This window comes from Carlito syrichta, unplaced genomic scaffold (assembly GCF_000164805.1).
Source record: "Carlito syrichta isolate Samal-C Ts95f unplaced genomic scaffold, Tarsius_syrichta-2.0.1 Scaffold313419, whole genome shotgun sequence".
NCBI lineage: Eukaryota > Metazoa > Chordata > Mammalia > Primates > Tarsiidae > Carlito > Carlito syrichta.
Genome location: NW_007257515.1, coordinates 17,600 through 24,129, shown reverse-complemented (window position 1 = coordinate 24,129; position 6,530 = coordinate 17,600). Strand labels below are relative to the sequence as shown.

The window sequence follows — 6,530 nt, the reverse complement described above, 5'->3', positions numbered from 1 at the left end:
TTCCCCTCCTCACTCCCCATCATCTCAGGCACATACACCCAGCCTCATCTCCTAAGCATTCCCTAAGCTTGAAGTCAGCCATTGTCACTCCTAATGACACCCCAATTGGATAAGCTCCTGACTCCCACTGAAATTAGCCTCAAAGTTGCAGTTGAGCATTTGGAGTCAAGGCAGGAGGTAGTTTGGAGTTTGCACGAGGCTGATCTGGAAGGCAGTCCTGAAAGGTGGTATGTGACTAGGTGGGCTCTGGGGCGTATGGATGTGCCTGATGAGAGAACAGACAGTTGGAAAGGTTCCAAGAGAAAACATCAGCGGGCTCTCTGCCTGGCAATGGGATTTGAAAAATCTTCCAGCCAGGTTTGGCTTGTGGTTTCTCATTCTATCTTTCTGTCTGCTAGGCCATCACAGGCAATCCCTTCACTTGGTAAACACTTATCAAACACCTACTGTATGTTAGGCAATGTAGAGAAACTGGGACTAAACCAAGAGAAACCAAAACCTCCTTGTCCTTAAGGTTGGCCCAGTCCTTCTCAGGCAGAAATCAGTAAGGAAATTAGAACACAAAGCTTAGTGGCACATGCAACCTTGCTTTGTGGATGTATACAAGTAGACCATCAGCTCTGACCAAGGAGTCACAGAAGTTTCAGAAACGAAAGAACATTTGCCCTGTATTCTGAGGTATAAGTAGGAACCCCACAGGCACCCAGGACAAGAGAGCATTACTCAGAATCCGGGACATGAATTTCTTTCCCTGGGCCAGGCCAGGACTCAGATTAAGCTGACTGAGGATCCAGGTGCTTCCTGGCAAGAAAGTGTGTCCCACCTCTGACTACTCAGAAATTTTGGCATCTCAACATTGAGACCTAAGCACGGGGACTGATTTGAAAATAAGAATTCTTCTGGAGGCCTTCTTAAAATGGAACATTTCTGATTCAGTAGGTCTGAAGTAGGGCCTGGATATTGCATTTTCAACAAGTTCTCAGGTGATGCCAGTACTGCTTATCCTGGGACCACACTTGAGAACTACTACCCTAAGGCAATCTGGTTTTGTTGCTGGTATCAGCAGAGGGCTGGAAGAGGACCTTGAGGCAGAGATATAGATAGACTAGACCACGCTTGGCCCATCTTAGGGAGCTCCCCACTTCAGTGTTTGATCGGTTCCTCCAATGGAAGCTCAACCCTGAGGGAAGGCATTAGGTAGGAAAGGAAGCCCTCAGGGCTGGGGGTGACCTCATCTCCCTCCCAGCCTGCCCTTATGGGACATTCCCTTCTGACCTTATGACCCAGGAACTCACCCCTGACACCCCCTCCTCAGCATCCACATAGGAACCCAAGAGCCTGAAGCCATGATCCAGAGCCCATTCTCCTGCCAGTCTGGAGGATTTGGGCCCCAAGTTGAGATCAGACTTGCAGAAGATCTAGGGGGGTCAGTGAGGACTTCAGTCAGAGTCAGAGCAGTGGAGAGAATAGCCCTGTTCCCTGTGTCCCTCTTAGAAAGGAGCAGAGCCAGGCCTGTGCCTCACTGGCTCTGCCCTTTCTTCTCAATGTCCCCATTGGTGAACGTGACCCACGGCCAGGTTTTGGAGGTCTGTCACCCTGACCTGCTGCCCATTTGTCTTTTATCCCTGGAATATCTCAGGACAGGGCATCTTTGAGCCAGGATGCCCAGCAGTCTGGGGATGTCCTGCCCGATGGGAATGGGACCTACCAGGAGTCCCCAAGGAGAGGAACAGAGGTTTGCCTGTCATGTGGGACAGATGGAATCACAGCACTTACCCTGTATCTTCTGGTGAAACTGTGTCAACAATGGAGGATTCCAACCTGGGAAGTATCAGTCCAGGGTGGGGACAGCAGAGAAGACTGTGGCTCTGGATACCCAGCATATGGCAAGGCCTCCTTTTCAGGGAAGGCCTCAGTGCTGCAGAGTCCATGGCCAACTGGTTCACATGTTGCTGCTGTTGCTGCTGCTGTTATTCCTCTTCTCTGTGTCCTTTGGTGCAAGAAGAAAAAGGTGACATCAGCTACAGAGGGTCTAGGTGAGAAAAGGAGATGGGAGGGCACCTGTATGGGTAGTAGGGTCCTCTCATACCTTCGGCTCTACCTTCTGGAACAGGAAATTGAAGTTGGGGTATCTGGGAGGGGAACGGAAGCCACATCTTATTGCATGGTGAGGAGTGGGCAGCAGAGAAGGCTGTGGCACCTATTCTGCCCCATCCCCATCTCTCTGTCTCTGGGGCACCAGGGCACATCCAGGTGGGGTGACTCAGGAATCATGTGTAAAAACATCTGTGATCTGAGGGAGGGTTAGAAACTGAAAGGACTCTGAGGACAGGTGATGCCTCCAGTCCCTTTCTACCTGCACTCCCTCCCCAGCCTCTAGTCTTCATAAGCACACCAAGGAAAAGATCCACAAGGCCCAGACTAGGGTCCCTGTCTGTGCAACCCCCTTGAGAGCCCCCACTTGTAACAAAGATGGGTCCTGACACACGTGGTCATCCTCTGTCCACTTTGCAGCCTCTTGTGTTCCTCCCGCAGGAACTGTCTGGGAAGTGTTATGTGCGTGGGTCCCTCAAAGTCTGTGTTCTTTTCAGGTTCCCCCCACGTGACCCATCTCCTTGAATTTCCCTGCATATAATGTAGACAGGTAGATACACAGATGTCCCTGGACCTTGTGGGGAACTGAACCAGTCCCTTGTCAGGGCAGCTGTGGTCTCTGTTTTTTATCCTACCTACAGGCTTTTCCTTGTCTAGTCCCTCATGGACACCATCCCCAGGGGCCATGTACTTTGGGGCATGTGGTCTGTGTTCTGTGGCCTCCCCCTGCCCTCTCTGAGCCAATTCCCCTTTCCCTAGGTGGCCACTGCCCAGTAAGTTTGGAGTAAGGGACAGTCACAATTATTTCCACCATCATCAGGTTGCTTGAAGGGAGAAGAAAAGAAAAAACAGGAAGTTCTGTGATTCAGGAAAGACAAAGACAATGCAGGGGACTGTAGAAGGGTAGAGTGTCCTGGAGCCTTGAGTTGTTCTGTCATTTCCCCACTTCTATGTGACTGGCAGTCGGGTACGGAGGTTCCTCGTCCTTGAAACTAATTGCACTGTCAGCTGACCCCTCATGCCTGGGGAGATGGGACAGTTCATCCCTGCCCTGCAGCAAGGGAACCCCATCCAGGTGGCACCACAGCAGGGGTAGTGCAGATCTGTCATTGCTCCTGTGGTTACCTGTGGCATCTCCCTTAGTGAGGTCATCAGTTCTGGTTCCCTGTGGGCAGGAATGGTTGCCTCGTATGACACTGGAGCATTGGCCAGGAAAGGGTGTGAGTCACATGCTAATTTATCAAAATTCCTTCTTTAAATGTTGATTCCAATAAAAAGGTTTATTATTTCAGTTAAATAATCTTAATAGAATTTCCTCCATTCCTGATATTGTGAAGCATATTAAATGAAGCAGAACTCAAATTTGGAGCTCCCTCTCCAGGATGGTCCCTGTAGGAGATGGTGGATGTGACAGCAATTCCAGGGTGGGCAGGTGCAACCTCAGACTGAAGGGTCTCAAAACCCCCTACTTCACATAGAGAAACACTGTGGGGTTTCAATGACAGCGGCCTTCGTGGAATCCCTACTAGGAACCGAGCAGGAAGGCCTTGCAGCCTCAGCCAAGCAGAGCCCTGCGGCAGAGGTGCAATTCTAAGGAAGAGAGGACCAGGCAGAAACCAGGATGACAGGTTGAGAGGCTAGGTAGGTGTAAAGAGTGAGAGGAGACTGGGCTTCCTCAACCATGGGGGCCCAGGGTTAGGTCAGGTGCAGATCCGATGGCAACCACGTGTTCCCATGCTGGTCCTGCCCGGTCTCCCAGGCTTCCTGAAGGGCTGTCCAGGTAGGAGCTGCAGGCTCAGGGTTGGAGGAGAGGGACGCTGAGCTGCAGGTGGAGGGTAGAGTTCACAGTGTACAGGGTCCGCCTGGTGTGCATGTGCATGTGCCTGTGCAGGTGAGTAGGGCCTGGAGATTGAGAGAAGCACTGTGTGTGTGACCCGCCCCAGGCCTGCAAGGACCTCTCTTTGGAGAGGCCTCTCATTGTTTCAGGGCTGCTCAGGCTTGAGAGGAAGGATGATGCTAGGTTCCATTCCTGGATTTTGTCATTTAGTCCTGTGGCCCTTTCACACATGGTGGGTGGAAGGTCCAGGGCAGGTGCAGATATTGATGGAATCACAGAAGGAAACTGGTGGGGGCTGGGTAAAGCTGGATGGGGAAGAGAAAAAAGTGGAGGCATCATCTTCCTTCAGAGAAAGGTTGACTCTGAGGGAGAAGTCCTGCGGGGATAGATAACACCACTCTGCAGTCCATGGGATACTTACTAGTGTCTCTCTTTCCCTCAGAGCTCGTGAGCCTACGAGTCCTGGATCCACACCCTGTTGGGACAGGAAACCACAAGAGCACCACACCACTGGAGTCTCAGTCTCTGAAGTCAGTCCCTATGTCCCCTGGCTCCACTGAGAGTGCCTAGACTCTGCCTCCAGGTGGCCTGGTTCAACTCCCTCCCTGGGTCTCACCAGCACTTTCCCTCTTGGTGCCTCCATTTCCTCATCTATAAAATGGGGAAAGTAATAGCATTTACCTCTTGTTGTGGTTGGTGGATTGAAGGTGCTACTATGTATGAGGTGGTACAGCTGTGCCATATTAGTTGGTATCATTTTTGCTGTTTTGTTATCATTTTTTAATTTTACTATATTCGTGTGCAATAATTGTATTATTATAGGTGAGCTTTGTGCATGAGTTTCCTTGTGACAGTTTTTCCTTGGGAGCCTAGAACCAACTTTTCTGGCACCTTGAGTTTCACTCCTGTCACACTCTGGTGCATTACTGCATGTTTGCTATGTCTGTGTAATTTATACTATAGATGTTCACTCTTTAAATAGATGTTTCTGGTCTGCGGGTTTTTTTTCCATGCTTCTGGGAAGGCATAGAATGTGAGGTTCAGGGGTGAAAAGGGAGGTCTGTCTCAATGCTTTGACACAGCAGAAAACCCTCTACCCTCCCTTCCCCTCCCCACTACTCCCCACTGGCTTCCAAGACTGACAGGTTTACAGCAGCACAAAAAGTGATGGAATAGCATGGAGGGGGACTTGTGGGACCAGTGTTCAGGGCCTGACCCTGTGGGGAGCACTTGCCCTGAAAAGTTGGGGTCCTCGTGTGATGACACAGAAGGGGAGAGGGCTGAGAGTACTCGGGAATTTCTTGATTTTGGAGAATAGGGATCAGTCTGCTTCTGGGGAGATGTGGACTGAATTGTTGAAGAATAAATGAACATAAAATGTGGATGGATAATGCAAGCATCAACATCTCCCGCCATCAGTTCAGACTAATTGGGGAAGGGAGGTTGGGAGGTACGTTGTTTTCCACCCTTTTGCTTGGCCCTTCTTGACTTCTGGTTTGGGGACTCACAGATAAGTGGTGCTCTTCTTGGTCAGGGCAGACTCAGCCCCACCCAAGTAAGGCAGTGGTGGCAGAGAACATTAGGAGACACCTGTCAAACAGACTCAGGGCAGGGATGGAAGCCCTCTGAGCAGCAGGAGTGATAGTGGATACAGGACCTGCCTGAAAGCAGGAAAAGGATGAGTCCCCTTCCCCATACCTCCTTCTGAGTTTACAGGATGACCGGTTAGAAAGCTATGGTAGGGAATTCATTTATACACTGTCCAAAGATGTGTTTATTGACATATTATTTCCTGTTTTTATTCAGTGTTGATGTCATTTAAACATTTATGCATGCCTGCTTTGTGGCTAAATATTCTTATATTTTAGCTAACCCTCAAACATCATTTGTTGAATTCAGTTGTCATTAGGCATACAATTTCATCATGGAAGTTTATGTGTTTCTTTTCATCAAAGTTATAATTGTCCAGAATTGAAAGGGTCAAATAGTCACATAGGATTTCTCAAAAATGTGAGAATGATCTTCTTTCTGCCTCTTCTCAATTTCTGCCTTCCTAGAGGAAACCAGTTTCCTTTTTTTTTCTTTTCTTTTTTTTTTTTTTTTTTTTTTTTTTTTTGAAACAGGGCCTCACTCTGTTGCTCAGGCTGGAGTGCAGTGACCAAGGTATGGCTCACTGCAGCCCGAACTCCTAGGCCCAGCTGCCTGAGTAGCTGGGACTACAAGTGGGCACCACTACACCCTGCTGTGTTGCCCAACCTGGTCTCCAACTCCTGGCCTGGGGCCTAAAGTGATCCTCCTGCCTTGGCCTCCCAAAGTGTTAAGATTATAGGTGTGAACCACTGTGCCCAGCCTGAGGCTTTCAACCTTTTAAGTGGTGTCTTTTGACTTCTTCCATACCTTTAAATACCATTTTTTAAAGCTATACTGCTTGATTTTTCAGTTGTAGCCATTGTCTGTTGCCCATTGTCTGTGGCATCGCACAATGGCTGATGCTATAGTTAGTAGTAATTGTTCTCTTTCACTCTTCCCATTCCTTTATGGTATACACACACACACACACACACACACACACACACACACACACTCACACACACACACA

General features: G+C 49.2%; 1 pseudogene; it reads left to right on the top strand.

Moving 5' to 3' along the window:
* Nucleotides 1-255: 255 nt before the first annotated feature.
* LOC103272975 lies at nt 256-4,501 on the top strand (annotated as a pseudogene).
* The last annotated feature ends 2,029 nt before the right edge of the window (nt 4,502-6,530 follow it).